The sequence below is a fragment of the Choloepus didactylus genome, chromosome 6, assembly GCF_015220235.1.
Source record: "Choloepus didactylus isolate mChoDid1 chromosome 6, mChoDid1.pri, whole genome shotgun sequence".
NCBI lineage: Eukaryota > Metazoa > Chordata > Mammalia > Pilosa > Megalonychidae > Choloepus > Choloepus didactylus.
Window position 1 is genome coordinate 72,932,694 of NC_051312.1, and position 21,544 is coordinate 72,954,237.

Consider the following 21,544-nt stretch of genomic DNA (forward strand, 5'->3'; position numbering starts at 1 on the left):
AAATTTATTGAGGCTTGTTTTATGTCCCAGCATATGATCTATTCTGGAGAAAGTTCCGTGAGCACTAGAAAAGTATGTGTATCCTGGTGATTTGGGATGTAATGTCCTGTAGATGTCTGTTAAATCTAATTCATTTATCAGATTGTTTAGGTTTTCAATTTCCTTATTGGTCTTCTGTCTGGTTGATCTATCTATAGGAGAGAGTGATGTGTTGAAGTCTCCCACAATTATTGTGGAAACATCAATTGCTTCCTTTAGTTTTGCCAATGTTTCTCTCATGTATTTTGTGGCACCTTGATTGGGTGCATAGACATTTACGATTGTTATTTCTTCTTGCTGAATTGCCCCTTTTATTAGTATGTAGTGGCCTTCTTTGTCTCTCAAAACATCCCTGCATTTGAAGTCTATTTTATCTGAGATTAATATTGCTACACCTGCTTTCTTTTGGCTGTAGCTTGCATGAAATATTTTTTTCCATCCTTTCACTTTCAGTTTCTTTGTGTCCCTGTGTCTAAGATGAGTCTCTTGTATGCAACATATTGATGGTTCATTTTTTTTGATCCATTCTGCGAATCTATATCTTTTAATTGGGGAGTTTAATCCATTTACATTCAACGTTAAAACCGTGAAGGCATTTCTTGAATCGGCCATCTTATCCTTTGGATTATGTTTGCCATATTTTTCCCTCTCTCTATTAATATCCTTTATTGTACCCATACCGAATCTCTTTAGTACTGAACCTTTCTCCAAGTCTCTCTGTCCTGTCTTTGTTTCTCTGTCTGTAGGGCTCCCTTTAGTATCTCCAGTAGGGCAGGTCTCTTGTTAGCAAATTCTCTCAGCATTTCTTTGTCTGTGAAAAATTTAAGCTCTCCCTCAAATTTGAAGGAGAGCTTTGCTGGATAAAGTATTCTTGGCTGGAAATTCCTCTCACTCAGAATTTTAAATATATCGTGCCACTGCCTTCTTGCCTCCATGGTGGCTGCTGAGTAGTCACTACTTAGTCTTATGCTGTTTCCTTTGTATGTGGTGAATTGCTTTTCTCTTGCTGCTTTCAGAACTTGCTCCTTCTCTTCTATGTTTGACAGTGTGATCAGTATATGTCTCGGAGTGGGTTTTTTTGGATTTATTCTATTTGGAGTTCGCTGAGCATTTATGATTTGTGTATTTATGTTGTTTAGAAGATTTGGGAAGTTTTCCCCAACAATTTCTTTGAATACTCTTCCTAGACCTTTACCCTTTTCTTCCCCTTCTGGGACACCAATGAGTCTTATATTCGGACGTTTCATATTATCTATCATATCCCTGAGGTCCATTTCGAGTTTTTCAATTTTTTTCCCCATTCTTTCTTTTATGCTTTCATTTTCCATTCTGTCATCTTCCAGGTCACTGATTCGTTGTTCAACTTCCTCTAGTCTTGTACTATGAGTGTCCAGAATCTTTTTAATTTGGTCAACAGTTTCTTTAATTTCCATAAGATCATCCATTTTTTTATTTAGTCTTGCAATGTCTTCTTTATGCTCTTCTAGGGTCTTCTTGATTTCCTTCATATCCCGTACTATGGTCTCATTGTTCATCTTTAGTTCTTTGAGTAGCTGCTCTAGGTGTGTCTCTTCTGGTCTTTTGATTTGGGTGCTTGGGCTTGGGTTATCCATATCGTCTGGTTTTTTCATATGCTTTATAATTTTCTGTTGTTTTTGGCCTCGTGGCATTTGCTGAACTTGATAGGGTTCTTTTAGGGTTTGTAGACCAGTTGAAGTCCTTATCTCTAATTTATCAGATCTACAGCTTCGTGGAGTACACTTTCTCTAACTAACCAGCAGGTGGCGTCCACGAGCCACCTGTTCTCCACAAGCCAGATCTCCCCTGCTTAGCCTTTTTGGTGAGTGGGGGAGTGAGTCTTGTGGGGCCCAATTGGTGTACCAAGCTTGCGTGTGTAGTTGGTGTTGCCTGCCCTGTATGTGGGGCGTGTTTCTGGGCAGTCGGGGAGGGGGGGTGGCCCTAACAGTCATATCTCCCTGATGATCCTAGAGTTTTAAAGCTACTGCAATAGTCTAATCCTTCAGTTCAGTCCTGCCACAGTTTGTCTCTGCCACTGACCCACAAGTCTTTGGTATTGGCGTATGGCTCCTGAGACTTGCAAGTGGGCCCCTCTTCCAGGCTGTGCACCCCGGGTCCTCTGTTGAGGGATGACTGTGCTATGTCACAGGTGAGTGCCGTCCCCCCAGGGCAGTTCTGGGCTGCTGGGCTGTGTTGGGAGGCTCCCAGTCTGCTCAAATGATGGCTGAATGGGGCTCTGTTAATTCACACTGCTCCCCCTTCCCAGCTCTGGGACATTCAGCTGAGGTTGCAGGGAAGGCTAATGTCCACGCCCAGTTTTGTGGTGTGTGCCTGTTATTTGAAGCACTTCCGTCACACTGGGTTGTCTGGGGCAGCTCTGGGCTATGGGGCTGGCGATGGGCAGGAGTGTTTCCTGTCCACCAGGATGGTGGCTGTGAGCGGACACCCCCCTTTTCTTGGGAAGTTGTGTTGTTTAGTGAATTTTCTCAGCCACTGGATTATTGCCTTTTGTCTCAGAGCTCTCTTAGTTCTGCTCTTGACTTGACGTGCCCAAATTTTAATTCTTTGAAGCTTTCTGTATTGAGCTTCTTAGAGTAATTGTTTTAGAAAAAGCAAAAAGGATTTAAAAAAAAAAAAAAAAAAAAAAACGGCCCTCCTCAGAGATCTAATGGGTTATTGAAATGCTAATAGACAAAGCAACCAGGGCCATTAAGGAAAGGTGCACAGGGCAGAGAGATCAGCCTTGCTTCGGGATTTGCATATGCGCCTCAAGGGCTGATCTCCGCCCTTCCCCTTTCTGTGTTCACCAGAACTCCAAAAATCCTCTGCTTTTATTTTGGAGTTTTTCGTGTTGTTTTTTTTCTATGCCTGTCTCCTCTCTGCTGGGCTGGCTGCTCTCAGAGTCTCTGGTGTCTGGCCTCAGTCTATCTATGGTTGGAGTTTGAATCAGTAGAATGAGTTTCCGATAAGAGCAGCCACTGCAATTCTCCCTTCTCCTTCCTGGAGCTGACAGCCCCTCCTCCCCCGGGACTGAGCGTGGCAGGGAGGGGCGCGGGTCCCCTGGCCGCAAAAACTTACAGATTTCGCTGATCTCAGCAGTTCCACGTTTTCATGAGTGTTGTATGAAGTATGCCCAAAGACAGATTGCTCTGTGGTGTCCAGTCCACGCAGTTCCTGGCTTTTTACCTACTTTCCTGGAGGAGTAACTAAAACATACAGCTCACCAGTCTGCCATCTTCATGAGTTAGTTTTTAAAAGTCAAGGATTCCTCCACCAAACCTACTCTTTTGAAGGGCTGTTGTAGGGATTAAATGAGAGAACGTATGTAAAACTACTGTTAATTTTTAAATTCATTTAGCAGAAACCATAAATGAAATGGCTATTGTTTCTTTATTTATCATATTTTTTCTCTTGGCCAGAATTAACAAAATTAAATCCAAAATAATCCCTTGAGCATTTTGTTACTCTGTCTCAAAATATATATGGCCTACAAAATCTCAAACAGATCTGATGATTTAACAGAACATGGATGAAACTAAAAAGATGAGTGTGTTTTCTCTATTGACAGATGTAGTCAGGACTCTGAAATTCAACATTATGGATATTTTCTTTCCTGAGGAAATGTGTTATTTTTCACTATTCACTATCTGTTGCCTTCATATATCACCCCCCTCCCCTTCTCCCTTTTTTTCCTCTCTTTTTCTCTTCTTGAACTAAGGAAATTTTTAAAAATAACCACCTTGCCATTATTACACCTAACAGAATTAATAATTCCTTAATAACATCTAATACCCAAACTACATTAAAATTTCCCTGATTGTTTCAAAGATGTTTTCTTCCAGCTGGTTTATTCAAATAAGGATCAATGAAAGGTTCTTAGGTCTCTTTGGCTTTTTTACTCCATAATTGTTCCCTCTATCTGCCCCCTCTTTTTTATTTTTTAAAAATCAACTTTATTGAGGTATAATTTATGAACAATAATAGCTGTGTGGTCTTGAGCTGCTTCCTTAACCTCTCTCAGTTTCAGCTTCCAAATATATAAAATAATATCTACCTCATAGGTGGGTGTTCTAGTTGGCTAATGCTGCCGGAATGCAAAACACCAGAAATGGATCGCTTTTATAAAGGGGGTTTATTTGGTTAAACAGTTACAGACTCAGGGCCATAAAGTGTCCAAGGTAACACATCAGCAATCGGGTACCTTCACTGGAGGATGGCCAATGGTGTCTGGAAAACCTCTGTTAGCTGGGAAGGCATGTGGCTGGTGTCTGCTCCAAAGTTCTGGTTTCAAAATGGCTTTCTCCCAGGATGTTCCTCTCTAGGCTGCAGTTTCTCAAAAATGTCACTCTTAGTTGCTCTTAGAGTGTTTTTCCTCACAGTACACAATGTACTGGATGTATATGATGTATATGATGTGATGATACATTCTTTCCTGGAAAATCCTAACAAGGTGTTTTTTCTCTCTCTGGAGCACAAGTCTGCTTTCAACAGCCGTCCTCAAACTGTCTCTCATCTGCAGCTCCTGTGCTTTCTTCAAAGTATCCCTCTTGGCTGTAGCTACTCTTCAAAATGTCACTCACAGCTGCACTGAGTTCCTTCTGTTTGTCAGCCCATTTACATGGCTCCACTGATCAAGGCCCACCCTGAATGTGTGGGGCCACACCTCCATGGAAATTATCTCATCGGAGTTATCACTTACAGTTGGGTGGGGTGCATTTCCATGCAAACAACCTAATCCAAACATTCCAACTTAATCCCCACTAATATGTCTGCCCCATAAGATTGCATCAAAGAATATGGCTTTTTCTGGGGGACATAATACATTCAAACCAGCACAGTGGGTTATGAAATAAGAATGAAATAATATATATAACATCCATCAAGCACAGGGTAAATGCTCAATAAATGGAAGAACATTTTTATATGTCTGAAATTTAAACTTCTACCATTGGGATTGTTGGCAAGAAGTTTGAGAAGAGAAAGAGTTTCTTCCCAAACATGCTCCAGTTTCAGTAGAACACATTTGTAGTTGTTGTTTTAGCACCAATGTTTCTTTTTTTTTTTCTTGCGGTTTTTGCCTGGCTTCCCTGATGGACTCTCTTTTGAGATTATTTCTTAAAGCTTAGGGAATTCAAGCTCATAAGATGAGAAATAAAACTGTTTTGTGTAAATCAGCTGCCTGGAGCAGCATCGTGATATTTATTAAACAATGTACTGGATGTATATGATGTGATGATACATTCTTTCCTGGAAAATCCTAACAAGGTGTTGCAATTCAGAGATAAATATCAAGATACCATGCTGTGATGTGAATTCATTTCCTTTTCTCTTTCCCCTCCCATTTAAAAAAACTTTTTATTGAGATTGTTCATATACCATATAACTATCCAAAGATACAAAGTATACAATCAAGTGCCCATGGTCCCATCATACTACTGTGCATCTATCATCAAATTAATTTTTTTTTCAATCTTTAGAACATTTTCATTACTCCAGAAAAGAAATAAAGACAAAAAAGGAAACTCCAATTCTCCCATACCCCTAACCAACCCCCCTCCATTATTGATTCATAGTTTTGGTATAGTACATTTGTTACTATTGATGAAAGAATGTTAAAATACTATTAACTGTAGTATATAGTTTGCAATAGGTATATATTTTTTTCTATATGCCTCTATATTATTAACTTCTAGTTATAGTGTCATACATTTGCTCTAGTTCATGAGAGAGATTTCTAATATTTGTACAGTTAATCATGGACATTGTCTACCACAAGATTCACTGTTTTATACATTCCCATCTTTTAAACTCCAACTTTCCTTCTAGTGACATACGTGACCCTGAGCTTACCCTTTTCACCACCTTCACACACCTTTCAGCACTGTTAGTTATTCTCACAACATGCACCATCACCTCTGTCCATTTCCAAACGTTTAAGTTCACCCTAGTTGAACATTCTGCTCATAATAAGCAACTGCTCCCCCTTCTTTAGCCTCATTCTATATCCTGATAACTTATATTTAATGTCTATGAGTTTACATATTATAATTAGTTCATATCAGTGAGACCCTGCAATATTTGTCTTTATGTGTCTAATTTCACTCAATACAGTGCACTCAAGGTTTCTCCATCAACCCATTTTTTTAAGACGGTTCTGTTCACACACCATACATTCTGTCCTAAGTAAACAATCATTGTTTCCCTGTATAGTCACGTATTATGTATTCAGTACCATCATCACTATCTATATGAGGACATTTCCATTTCTTCCACAAAGAAGGAGGAAGAGTCAAAGAAGGTAGAGAGACAAAAGAAAAAGAAAAAAGAAAGAGAGAGAGAAAAAAAAAAATGACACATTTGTCCCCCCACAGTTATTCCAGATTATTTACTAGTTGTTCCTGGTTGTTTATTAGATGGTCCAGGGGGAAAACTAGCTTCTACTCCTCTCTTTACCACCATCTTCTTTTTTTTTTTAATCTTCATTTTATTGAGATATATTCACATACCACGCAGTCATACAAAACAAATCGTACTTTCGATTGTTTACAGTACCATTACATAGTGGTACATTCATCACCCAAATCAATCCCTGGCACCTTCATTAGCACACACACAAAAATAACAAGAATAATAATTAGAGTGAAAAAGAGCAATTGAAGTAAAAAAGAACACTGGGTACCTTTGTCTGTTTGTTTCCTTCCCCTATTTTTCTACTCATCCATCCATAAACTAGACAAAGTGGAGTGTGGTCCTTATGGCTTTCCCAATCCCATTGTCACCCCTCATAAGCTACATTTTTATACAACTGTCTTCGAGATTCATACCACCATCTTCTTACCCTCTGCCCCTTGTCTTTCATGCTACTGATTAAAAAAAAAAAACTGGATAATTCATCCTGTGTATGTCCCTCATTCTAGATTTGGCTGATTGCTTCTTTTTTTTTTTTTTCCAAATCTTTATTGTTGTAACATATATACAACATAACATTTTCTATTTTTTAAAGTATACACTTCAGTGGTATTAATTACATTTACAATGTTGTATTTCCATCACCACCATCCATTACTAAAACTTTTCCAACACCCAAAAAGGAAATTCTGTACTCATTAAGCATTAATTCCTCATGCCATACCCTCTTCCCACCTCTGATAACCTGTGATCTTTCAGTCTCTATGAATTTGCATATTTTAGTTATTTCATATAAGTGAGATCATACAATATTTGTTCTTTTATGTTGGCTGATTTCACTCATCATGATGTCTTTAACGTTCATTCATGTTGTAACATGTTACATAACTTCATTTCTTTTTAAGGCCTAATAATATTCCATTGTATGTATATGCCACATTTTGTTTATCCATTCATCCATTGATGGACACTTGGGTTGCTTCAACCTTTTGGCTATTGTGAATAATACTGCTGTGAACATTGGTATACAGAGTCCCTGCTTCCAGTTCTTCTAGGTATATAACCTAGAAGTGGGACTCCTGGGTCATATAGTAATTTGACGTTTATCTTTATGAGGAACCGTCAAACTGTTTTTCACACAGTGGCACCATTTTACATTTGGCTAATTCCTTCTTTGTGGTGGCATCTAACTTGTTCCCTTCTTCATTTTTCCTGAAAATGGGTAGTTAGGTCTATAGGCTGGATTAGATTTTGTATCTATATATATATATATGAATATTTAATAGGTGGTGTTAAGTACTTCTTAGTGCATCTCATCAGAAGGCTCATAATGTCTTTTAGTGACGCTAAAATTGATCAGTGATATCAGTGATGTCAGGTTGTTCTCTCCCTGTCATCCTTTTACTTAATAGTTTAGCTTCCATACTGATTGCTTTTATCATTAGGGGTTGCAAAATGGTGACTTTATAATTTTATCATTGATATCTAAAAGAGAAACTAGGCTGTTTCCATCCAGTTTATGGTGACCCACTTTCTTTTAGAATTGCTCCTTCTCATATGGGTAGGTCCCTGGCAGTCATGTCTTAGGCCACAATTAAATGGACCAAGTGTGGACACCTGATCTAAGCTGGGTCAATCAGATTCTCTCCATCAGGAACGGTAATTGGGTTTGAAAAATTCTACTTCAGTATCTGCATGCTGCTTGAATAGATGAGGTACTACCCTTGGAAGTTGTAGAGTGTCCATGTTTGGCTCTATTCATGTCAAAACATTGAAAGCAAAGTCTTCAAAAACAGAATACCAAAACAGCTGTGCAGAGGAAAACAGAGATGAGAGATGGTAAGAGAGGGCTATCAGAATCAGGGTTTTTTATAGTTTTCCAGATCCTGTTTCCTGTCCCTTTGTATCCTTTCAGACATCCCGATCTCTTTCCAATAAATCCCCTTTTCAGCTTGCAGTAGTTTGAAATGAATTTCTCTTACTTGCAACCCAAAGAATCGTGACTAAGACAATTACTGCAGAAAACTGGTGATAGCTTTTGTTTACTACTTTCTGAAAAAAGTAGCGAAGCATCTCTCTATACTGAAACTTCCCTCTCAGAAAGGTCACCTATTTCTAATTGCCAGATCTAGCAACCTTTTCTCAATTATTAATCCCTTTTGCCAAGTTGTCTGTCTTTGACTTCTAGAAACACTTCTCTCAGCCTCTGTGATTCCCTCTCCATTGGTTCTCCTTTTACTTAACAGCTCTTTCTCGGTATCCTTCATTGTTTTCTTTTATCCTCTTACCCTGTGTAAGTGATCTCTAAGGTTCTGCTCTTGGAAATATTCTCGTGTTGCTCTACCCTCTTTGTTCAATGACTTTATTCCCATAGTTTTCTCTCTCACTCACAGACTGATGACTCCCTCATTTATTATTCATAGCCATAAAGTCCTAATATTTATTTTCCTGGTGAATATCCCTACCCAGATAATCTGCAAACACTGCAAACGTATTTCAAAGAGAATTACTCTTTTCCCTAATCTAGCCTTAAATTACTCTTCTAGCCTAAACCACTACTGACTCTCCCTTACTAGCTACACCCTCTTCTGGTACCTAGCTTTCCTTTCTCAATGCATCTTCCCCTCTCTCCTAGGCTCCCTTTCTCGGATCTCCTTCTCCCTACCTCAGCCTTGCCTCCATTCTCACCTTCTTTTCTAAATCTTACCCTATCCCAGTATTCATCCTTGTTCTTTGAGCCCCACTGTGGACCTCTTTCCCAGAACATGTCATGCATTTTTTGCTTATGGTGTCCTTCTCCCTGGATTACCATTTCCCCATCTTTGTCTAATTTAAATCCTTTTCATTTTTTTCAAAATCCAATGTGAATGCTAATTCTTCCATGAAGCCTTCCCTGATACACCCAGAGGACCAACCATTCACTTCTTTTTGCTATATAGCACCACTAGAACAAGTACTACAGTATGCCTTGGATTATTGATAATTCTGTATTTTTCTTTCTCTCCTCTGATTTTTCTAGGTGAAAGAACTTTTTATAACAGTGTACTACACAATTCTAGTGCTCAATAACATCTGTCAAATTGAATCATAAAATAAACTAATTAGAAAAACATCAGAGAACTTTGACAAGAGGCAGTGTAGCTTAAGACAGACATTAATATTTTGGGAGACTGCTTTCTGATGTTACTTTTTTGCTGTTAAAAAATGGGGTGAAAGAAGAGGGACAATAGCAGAGAGAGAAAATTCTCTCTTAACTGTTCTTGGTAAGTGATTGAATTTAGCCTTTATCCTGCAACCTGAGTGGGCCTTACCTTTAAAATGTCTGCTTTGAATAATCTAAGATTTCTTGGACATCATATGCTGAGAAACTTTATTATTTAAGCAAATAAAAAGAGAGCTCTGAACTGATGCATTATATGGTCTTGACATGAAGAGGGTCCCAAATATATAAGTAGCTGGGTCACTAACAAGTCTTAACCTATTAGGGCATATGAGCACATTGGTTGGGAGCTTGGCTCTGGAGCAGGTTTGCCAGGGTCCAAAACAGGCAAATTAACTTCTCTTTGCCTCAGTTCCCTCCTCTGTCCTATAGTGATTTCTACCAGATGAGGCAGGATATCACAGTGAGGCAGATAGAATAGGGTTATCAAGGCTGTGGTCCCTGGTCTTCTATTCAGCTTCAACAGAGTTAACACAAACCTGCAAAGCTTCAGTTGCAGACTTCATGGAGCCAAAATTTCCCCTAAAGCTCTGAAGCTTCCCAAAACCATAAACACTTGTAAAATCATGGGCCCAAAACAAATTCTCAGGTAATGACAAAAAGCAGGGGGTCATAAAGGTTGTTAAACACCAGATGAAAAACAAATTTTAGACATGCAAGGGTAGGTCACAAGTTCTGATCACTGTGATAACTGTCTCCTTCAAGAACGAAGCAGACACCAGGTGTTCAAAGGTCAAGATAAGATTACAGTAAAACTTTCCTATATAACAAGGCAGCCCACTCCCACTTAGTGCATGCTTCTCTCTGGAACATGCCCACATTATCTCTTTAACATGTCTTCTTTCTCTCTTTCTTTAATAAACTTCCCTGTTTGTTTCCACTGGCCTCTCTCATCTCTGAATTCTTTCAGCAGCGAGAGTCCTGAACCTGCAATGGGGTTCTGCCTGGCCCTGCTGCCAGCAGGGTGCTGGTTACAATAGGCTTATTTTGAGGAACAGACAGGTTAATATAGGTAAAATTCTTGAATAGGCTAGGCACAGAGTAAGCACTTAGTAATTACCAGGTTTTATTATCTTCAGTCACCACTTTCAACTGTACTGTAGTAAATTCCCCCCTTCTGTATTTGATGACTACTAAAACTCAATTCTGTCTGGGTTAAGATGCCAATCTCATAAGTGATTTAAAGCTCTCCTCCTCCCCCAATACAGGCTAGACCACTCTAGTGCCTTGGAAAGCAGATGAGACCAGGCAAGGCCCTGGGACACTTCGTTCTTTCTCCGTTCTATGAAAGGGGGCAGGGAGAGGGATGGAAGAGTCAAAGCTCTTCTCATGTAGCGTGTTGCCTGTTGTTGGGTAGATACAACACTGCTCAGTTTTGTTCTGCTGCTTCTGGTAGCCTCCACATAGATGGGGTGCAGTCTCCTAAAGCACAGAGTTCAGTTTTTAGAAAGAAGACAAAATTAATAAAACTGCAAGGTTGGTTTTATTGTAAAAACAAACAAACAAAAAATTACTTTTAAAGCCTTAATGAAACTCTTAGAAAATATAGCATAAAAGTCTTTGCTTGCATTTGATAAGAGCCCAAATCAAAAGCCCCAGAGGGGAATTTTTTTTAGCTCACATAAATAAATCCTGGGATGGGCAGGAGTGAAGCTGACCTTAGAAATACTGTATTGGAACCTGGGACTTGCTAACACCAATGTCCAGTTCTCTTTCCTACTGCAACTGGACTTAAACACCACGAAAAGGACTTCTTTGTTTCAGGACCAACTAGAAAAACCCTGCGGAAGAACATGGATTGGCTTATATTCAACCTATTCATCCATCTGACTACAACTCTCTGTCCAGTGTCTACCTTTAATCTATTGATTGTTAAATATTAATCAGTGTGCCGGTTTGAATGCCATTGTCTTTGTAGTCTTGTGGGGCAGACGTTTTGGTGCTGGTTGGATTTGCTTGGAATGTGCCCCACCCAGCTGTGGGTGATGATTCTGATGAGATGTTCCCGTGGAGGCGTGGCCCCGCCCATTCAGGGTGGGCCTTCATCGGTGGAGCTATATAAATGAGCTGACTCAAAGAGAGGAAACTGAGTGCAGCTGTGAGTGATGTTTTGAAGAGGAGCAAGCTTGCTAGAGAGGAACGTCCTGGGAGAGGGCCATTTTGAGGCCAGAGCTTTGGAGCGGACGTCAGCTGCCTTCCTAGCTGGCAGAGGTTTTTCGGATGCCATTGGCCATCCTCCGGTGAAGGTGTCCGATTGCTGGGGTGTTACCTTGGACGCTTTGTGGCCTTGGAACTGTGGCTGTGTGGCGAAATAAACCCGTTTTATGGAGGCCTGTCCATCTCTGGTGTTTTGCATTCTGCAGCGTTAGCAAACTAGAACAACTAGGAAAATCAGAAAAGTGTGACATTTGACTGAGACCTGAATGATGAAGAGGCAGCCTGGGAAAAGTGTCTCTCAAGCCAAGGGTACAAGGACCTGAGCAATAGTTTGGCAACTTTTTTTTTTTTTCACTTTTTTTTTTTTTATTAAATTCAGTTTTATTGAAATACATTCACACACCATACAATCATCCATGATATACAATCCACTGTCCACAGTATGATAACATAGTTATGTGTTCATCACCACAATCTATCTCTGAACATTTTCCTTACATCAGAAAGAACCAGAACAAGAATAAAAAATAAAAGTGAAAAAAGAACACCCCAGTCATCCCCCCATCCCACCCCATTTGTCCTTTAGTTTTTATCCCCATTCCTCCACTCATCCATACACTAGATAAAGGGGGTGTGATCCACAAGGTCTTCACAATCACACTGTCACCCCTTGTAATCTACATTATTATATAATTGTCTTCAGGAGTCCAGACTGCTGGGTTGGAGTTTGGTAGTTTCAGGCATCTACTTCTAGCTATTCCAATACATTAAAGCCTAAGAGGTGTTATCTATATAGTGCATAAGAATGTCCACCAGAGTGACCTCTCGACTCCATTTGGAATCTCTCAGCCACTGAAACTATTTCGTCTCATTTTGCATCCCCCTTTTGGTCAAGAAGATACTCTCAGTCCCATGATGCTGGGTCCACATTCATCCCCGGGAGTCATACTCTGCATTGCCAGGGAGATTTACACCCCTGGGAGTCGGGTCCCACATAGGGGGGAGGGCAGCGAGTTCACCTGTCGAGATGGCTCAGTTAGAGAGAGAGAGGGCCACATCTGAGCAACAAAGAGGTACTCAGGGGGAGACTCTTAGGCACCATTACATACAACTTTAGACTCTCCTTTGTGGTAATGAGCTTCATAAGGGCAAGCCCCATGCTCGAGGGCTCAGCACATCAAACCGCCAGTCCCAATGTTTGTGACAACATCAACACCAGTCCAGGTGAGGATGTCCAAGACATCCGCACCTTCCCCCAGATCCTCGGGGCTGGGGAGGGGGAGGCTGTAAATATATTTTTTATTATCTGCCCAAATTACTCTAGGATGTGTCACTATTTCACTCCAGCCTATACTAACCTACTGTATCTCACTTCCTATTCAAAGTTCCACGCAATTGTGGTGTTTGAACAAATCCACTGTAGAGTTGTACTGTTTAGAAAATTTAGATCCTGTACCAAATAGATGTCTATTCCCTTGGTCTCATATGAAAGTTGAAGTTTTAAAACACAATCAGTTTCAACCTTTATCCTTTGGCCTGGCTTGTAGTTTGGCAACTTTTAATGTTTTGGAAACTAAGAGTGCATAGCATGAGCTAGGACCCTCATGTTACTCTGTGTGCTCCCCTCTTTCTCCATTCCCCCCATCCTCCCTGATAAAAATCCAGCAGGAAGTATAATGCGATATTTGAACACATTGCGTAACTTCCAGTAGGTAAAAGACCTAGTATGGAAATAAGCAGAAGTCAAAAAAATAATAATAAATAAAGTGAAGATAATTAGAATCTGAAAGTATACCAGTCCTGCTAAAATGTTTTTTCTATCTTGAAGGTGAATTCTAGGAAATATGATTTAGTTTTGCTGATACAATAGCTATATACTAGCAAAGAATCCCCCCAAATCACCCTTCTACACTGTGTGCATCACTTTATTTAAAACTAAATGTTTTCTGAAGTAAAATCGAAAACAATCACTTTACCCTCTATATTTATGCTTCGCAACACAGATCCCATAGACTTTCCTACATTTGTGGTAAACTGCTTTTATCCATGCTTCAAGGCAATAAAAATACTTTACATATGATTATATCTTTGGATGTCTGGCACAAAATGTGATTTTACTTAGTGAATGTGGTGTGATAGCTGTAAATTGCCACATTCCAGCTTCAGTGTTACTGAGTCACTTCTCCCGGCTTTGACTGCCTTTTCCACACAAAAGCTGTCACTCAGACAAATCTCCCACCCTCACAAAGGGATGTTGATAGATGACTGTCTCTTGAAGAATCTAACTAGGCAGCATTAGATCCACATGTGCTGTGTCTGTTGTAAGAGTCTTCTCATCCAGTCTTGCCTGCACCCAAGAGAAGTAGAAAGCCCTTGGGATGGAAGTTCTGCTCTGGGGCCAGGATACTCTGATAAGAAGGCACTGGACCAGTTTAATAGGGAAGAGAGTCTTATTGAAGAAAGCCAGAAGTAGGGTGGCAAGGCTGGAGAATCAAATTCCAGAGAATCAAGCTGCCAAGAGACAGCAACTTGTGTTGAAACAGGGGGTAAGGCAGGGACAGAAAGTGGAGACCAAGCAGGGAAGTTGGTGGCTATGAGAAGAGAGAGGAGACATGGCTAAGATGTGCTGTGGTGTCCAACACCATACCTTTGAAAGAGTTTGTGTAAATTAGTGGTTAAGACTGAGGGCTTTGGAGTTAGATGGTTCTGGTTACAGTGGCTTTATCACTTACATGCTGTGTGACCTTGGACAATTTGGAACTCAGTTCTCATATGTGGTAGACACTGTGATGTACCTCTCAGATCCCTCTTTGGGAATGAAGGGCTTATTTCCCAGCTGTTGATAGTGGTACCTGCAGATGCCTTCTAGCAGTCAGCCCTCTTCTGGAATTGCCTCTGTAGAAGAAACTGCTTCTCCCGAGGTCACACCCCATTTCTGGGGCAGTCTATGTAAGATGACTAATCCATGCTGGACTGTAGAGGCTGGCCCCCTTCTCCCTAACTCAGAACTTCTCTGAAGGGTCACCTAGCTTTACAGCTCTCCATGGGGTTTGGTTGAAGCCTCCATTGAGATACATTGGCCCACAACTTCTCCATTGGCCCAATCCTGCTTCTTTTATACTCCTTTCTTTATATAGATATTGATCCCAAGTGTACCCCTCACTTCCTGGATGCTAAGTTTTCCACCTTGGAAATCTGCTTTCTGAGGAACCCAATCTGTGACAATCTGTAAACTAAGGACAGTAATACCAACCTAATAGAATTTTCAGAGGATTACATAAGATAATGCATTTAAAGTACCCAGCACTTACTGTTTTATTTATTTCATAAACAGTAGTTATTGTGGCAGAATATGTGAGATATTTACTGAAGTATCCCCATCTACACCCTGCATTTTCCTGTATCCTTCACTGTTTACTTCACCAGCCCTACTTAATCAATAGCATTTATCATCTTGGGGGACTAATGGCACAGGGGAAAAAGAGAGGCTTGGAGTAGAGTGTAGAAATGAAGCTTATCAGTAAAGATAAGTAGAGAGGCAAAAGAGAGACCAAAAAAAAAAAAAATGACATGTAAAAACCAAAGGATAAAATGGTTGAAGTAAGTACTGCCTTTACAGTAAAAAACATTGAATGTTAATGGATTAAACACCCCAATCAAAAGACACAGATTGGGAGAATGGATAAAAAGTATGATCCAACTATATGCTGTCTACAAGAAACTTACCTTAGAGCCAAAGACACAATAGGCTGAAAGTGAAAGGCTGGAAAAAAATATTCCACACAAACAGTAACCCAAAATGAGGTGGGGTAGCTATACTAATCTTAGACAAAACAGACTTTAAATGCAAAACTCTTATATGAAACAAAGAAGGATACTATATATTAGTAAAAGGGGGGATCTGCCAATAAGAAATAACAATCATAAATATATATGTACCTAACCATCGTGCCCCAAAATACATGAGGCAAACACTGGCAAAACTGAAGGGAGAAAGAGACACCTCTACAATAATAGTTGGAGATTCAATACACCACTCTTATCCACAAATAGAACATCTAGACAGGAGTTCAATAAGGAAGCAAAGAAGTTGACTAACATGATAAATGAACTAGACCTAACAGATATATACAGAACATTGCACTCCCAAACAGCAAGATACACATTCTTCTCAAGTGTTCATGGATCATTCTCCAGGATAGACCAAATGTTGGGTCACAAAACCAGTCTCAATATATTTAAAAAGACTGAAATTCTACAAAGCACTTTATCTGACCATAATGGAATGAAGTTGGAAATCAAAAACAGGTGGAGAACTGGAAAACTCACAAACATATGGAAGTTAAACAACACAGTCTTTAAAAGTCAGTTAAAAGAAGAAATTGCAAGAGAAATAAGTAAGTATCTTGAGATGAATGAAAACAAGAACACAACATATCAAAACTTATGGGATGCAGCAAAGGCAATGCTGAGAGGGAAATTTATAGCCCTAAAATGCCTACATTAAAAAAGAAGAAAGAGCTAAAATCAAAGACCTAACTGCACACCTGGAGGAACTAGAAAAAGAAGAGCAAACTAATTCCAAAGCAGCAGAAGGAAAGAGATAACAAAGATTAGAGCAGAAATAAATGAAATTGAGAATTAAAAAAAAAATAGAGAAAATTAACAAAGCCAAAAGTTGGTACTTTGAGAAGCAAATAAAATTGACAAATCCTTAGCTAGACTGATAAAGAAAAAAAGAGAGAAGATGCAAATAAATAAAATTGGAAATGAGAAGGGGAACATTACTATTGACCTCACAGAAATAAAAAGGATCATAAGAGGATTGTATGAACAACTGTAAGCCAAAAAATTAGACAAGTTGAATGAAATGGACAAATTCCTAGACATGCGAAAAACCTACACTGACTCTAGAAGAAACAGAAGACCTCAACAGACCAATTACAAGAGTTTGAATCAGTTATCAAAAACCTCCCAACAGGTATACGCTTGGAAGATCTGAACATGAATGGACATTTGCACACTGGTGTTTATGGAAGTAGTATTCACGATTTGCAACATGGTGGAGGTGGCCTAAGGGTACATTCACTGAGGAACAGAATGGTGAACTGTGGTGTATGCATACAATAGAATACTGAGCAGCTGCAAGAAGGAATGAAGCTGTGAGACACAAAACTAGGTGAATGGATCTTGAGGACAGCATTTTGAGTGAAGAACACCAGAAACAAAAAAGATAAACATAATGCCTCACTAATATGAACTAACTACAATGTGTAAACTCTGAGAGTTTAATCTCAGAGCACAGCTTATCAGGGGAATGCTTATTGTAATGGTCCTTAGATTGCAAGCTCGTACAGCAGTCATATCTATTCCTGAGTTGTAATGGCTATCTTCAAATTCTGAGATGCTGAGCTCTTTGTGTATAACCTGGTCGGTCTCTGGAACTTTGGGTATCGGTGCGACACCTGAAACTTGGAGCTAGAGCCTGACAGTATGTACGAATGTCAGTATTAGGGCACACAGCAACTGCTAAAAAAGCTGAACGAGTCCAGACTTCAGTAGAGATTATGAATGAAGCAGATCTGGTTAGGACTAGGGCAAATTGGGCCAAAGGGTAATGGAGGATGCTGACTATGTTTTTTTGTTTTTTTGTTTGTTTGTTTTCTGTTTTTTGTTGTTGTTTTTTTTCATTTTTATTGAGATTGTTCAGATACCATACAATTATCCAAAGATCCAAAGTGTACAATCACTTGCCCCTGGGTACCCTCATACAGCTGTGCATCCATCACACTTAATTTTTGTTCAATTTTTAGAAACTTTTCATTACTTCAGACAAGAAATAAAGTGAAAGATGAAAAAAGAAAAAAAGAAAAGGAAACTAATCCTCCCCATCCCTAACCAACCCCCCTCAATTGTTGACTCGTAGTATTGGTATAGTACATTTGTTACTGTTTATGAAAAAATGTTGAAATACTACTAACTGTAGTATATAGTTTGTAATAGGTATATAGTTCTTCCCTATATGCCTCTCTATTATTAACTTCTAATTGTATTGTCATACATTTGTTCTGGTTCATGGAAGCGATTTCTAGTATTTGTACAGTTGATCATGGACATTGCCCACTATAGGATTCAGTTTTATACATTCCCATCTTTTGACCTCCAACTTTCCTTCTGGTGACATATATGACTCTGAGCTTCCCCTTTCCACCTCATTCACACACCATTCGGCGCTGTTAGTTATTCTCACATCTTGCTACAACACCCCTGTTCATTTCCAAACATTTAAGTTCATCCTAATTGAACATTCTGCTCATACCAAGCAACCACTCCCCATTCTTAAGCCTCGTCCTATATCTTGGTACCTTATATTTCATGTCTATGAGTTTACATATCATAATTAGTTCCTATCAGTGAGACCCTGCAATAATTGTCCTTATGTGTCTGGCTTATTTCACTCAGTATATTGCCCTCAAGGTTTTGTCATCAACCCATTTTTTTTTAATATGGTTTTGTTCACTCACCATACATTCCATCACAAGTAAATAATCGATGGTTCTCTGCATGGTCATACATTTATGTGTTCACCACCTTCACCACTATCTATATAAGGGCATCTACATTTCTTCCACAAGGCAGGAGGGAGAGTCAAAGAAGGTAGAGAGGCAAAAGAAAGAGGGAAAAAAATGACAGCTAGGAAGCAGCAAAAGGAAAAATAACCTTAAATCAAAGTAGAATAAAGAATCAGACAATACCACCAATGTCAAGTGTCTAACATGGTTCCCCATCCCCTCCTCTTATCTGCATTTACCTTAGTATATCACCTTTGTTACATTAAAGGAAGCATAATACAATGGTTCTATTAGTTACAGTCTCTAGTTTATGCTGATTGAATCCCTCCCCCAATGCCTCCCCATTTTTAACACCTTGCAAGGTTGACATTTGCTTGTTCTCCCTCGTAAAAGAACATATTTGTACATTTTATCACAATTGTTGAATTCTCTAGATTTCACTAAGTTACACAGTCCCAGTCTTTATCTTTCCTCCTTTCTTGTGGTGTCTCACATGCTCCCCACCTTCCTCTCTCAACTGTATTCATAGTTACCTTTGTTCAGTGTTCTTACATTGTTGTGCTACCATCTCCCAAAATTGTGTTCCAAACCATGCACTCCTGTCTTCTATCACCCTGTAGTGCTCCCTTTAGTATTTCCTGTAGGGCAGGTGTCTTGTTCACAAAGTCTCTCATTGTCTGTTTGTCAGAAAATATTTTGAGCTCTCCCTCATATTTGAAGGACAGTTTTGCTGGATATAGGATTCTTGGTTGGCGGTTTTTCTCTTTCAGTATCTTAAATATATCACACCACTTCTTTCTTGCCTCCATGGTTTCTGCAGAGAGATCCGCACAGTCTTATTAAGCTTCCTTTGTATGTAATGGATCACTTTTCTCTTGCTGCTTTCAGGATTCTCTCTGTCTTTGACATTTGATAATCTGATTATTAAGTGTCTTGGCATAGGCCTATTCATACCTCTTCTGTTTGGAGTACGCTGCGCTTCTTGGATCTGTAATTTTATGTCTTTCATAAGAGATGGGAAATTTTCATTAATTATTTTCCTCTATTATTGATTCTGCCCCCTTTCCCTTCTCTTCTCCTTCTGGGACACCAATGATAAGTACATTATTGTACTTTGTTTCATCCTTGAGTTCCCGGAGACGTTGCTCATATTTTTTCATTCTTTTCTCCATCTACTCCTTTGCGTGTAGGCTTTTAGGTGTTTTGTTCTCCAGTTCCTGAGTGTTTTCTTCTGCTTCTTGAGATCTGCTGTTGTATGTTTCCGTTGTCTTTCATCTCTTGTGTTGTGCCTTTCATTTCCATAGATTTTACTAGTTGTTTTTTTGAACTTTTGATTTCTGCCGTATATATGCCCAGTGTTTCCTTTACAGCCTCTATCTCTTTTGTAATATCTTCTCTAAACTTTTTGAATTGATTTAGCATTAGTTGTTTAAATTCCTGTATCTCAGTTGAAGTGTGCATCTGTTCCTTTGACTGGGCCATAACTTTGTTTTTCTTAGTGTAGGTTGTAATTTTCTGTTGTCTAGGCATGGTTTCCTTGGTTATCCAAATCCCTGACTGTTTTTTTAAACTTCAACTTCCCTGTGAGACCAAGGGAAGAGATGTTTATTTGGTGCAGAATCTGTATTTTCTAAACAATTTAACTTGTACCATCCATTCGTTCATTCGTTCAAACACCATAATTACGTGGAACTATGAATAGGAAGTGAGATCTGGTAGGTTAGTACAGATTACTGTGAAATGGCCACACATCCCAAAGTAATTTGGGCAGAGAATAAAAATATATATGCAAGGCCCCCCTGAGGAGATGGGGAAAAATGCAGAGGTGTTGAGAATTTACATTCTAGAGTTGGAGGGAGACAATTAACAGGTAAACAAATAATCTAAAATAACAACTGTTTTTAATAAATATGAAGGAATTAAGCGGGATGCTGCAGAATGGAGAACTACCTCTTAAGAGTGATCACTGCTGATCACACTGTCAAATACGGAAGAGAAGGAGCAAGTTCTGAAAGCAGCAAGAGAAAAGCAATTCACCACATACAAAGGAAACAACATAAGACTAAGCAGTGACTACTCAGCGGCCACCATGGAGGCAAAAGGCAGTGGCATGACATATTTAAAATTCTGAGCAAGAAAAATTTCCAACCAAGAATACTTTATCCAGCAAAGCTCTCCTTCAAATTTGAGGGAGAGCTTAAATTTTTCACAGACAAACAAATGCTGAGAGAATTTGCTAACAAGAGACCTGCCCTACTGGAGATACTAAAGGGAGCCCTACAGACAGAGAAACAAAGACAGGACAGACAGACTTGGAGAAAGGCTCAGTACTAAGGAGATTCGGTATGGGAACATTAAAAGATATTAATAGAGAGAGGGAAAAATATATACGACAAACATAAACCAAAGGATGAGATGGCTGATTCAAGAAATGCCTTCATGGTTATAATGTTGACTGTAAATGGATTAAACTCACCCAATTAAAAGGTATAGATTTGCAGAATGGATCCAAAAAAATGAACCATCAATATGCTGCATACAAGAGACTCATCTTAGACACAGGGACACAAAGAAACTGAAAGTGAAAGGATGGAAAAAAATGTTTCATGCCAGCTACAGCCAAAAGAAAGCAGGTGTAGCAATATTAATCTCAGATAAAATAGACTTTAAATGCAGGGATGTTTTGAGAGACAAAGAAGGTCACTACATACTAATAAAAGGGGCAATTCAGCAGGAAGAAATAACAATCATAAATGTTTATGCACCCAGTCATGGTGCCACAAAATACATGAGAGAAACACTGGCAAAACTAAAGGAAGCAATTGATGTTTCCACAATAATTGTGGGAGACTTCAACACATCACTCTCTCCTATAGATAGATCAACCAGACAGAAGACCAATAAGGAAACTGAAAACCTAAACAATCTGACAAATGAATTGCATTTAACAGACATATATAGAACATTACATCCCAAATCACCAGGATACACATACTTCTCTAGTGCTCACGGAACTTTCTCCAGAATAGATCAAATGCTGGGACATAAAACAAGCCTCAATAAATTTAAAAAGATTGAAACTATTCAAAGCACATTCTCTGACCACAGTGGAATACAATTAGAAGTCAAT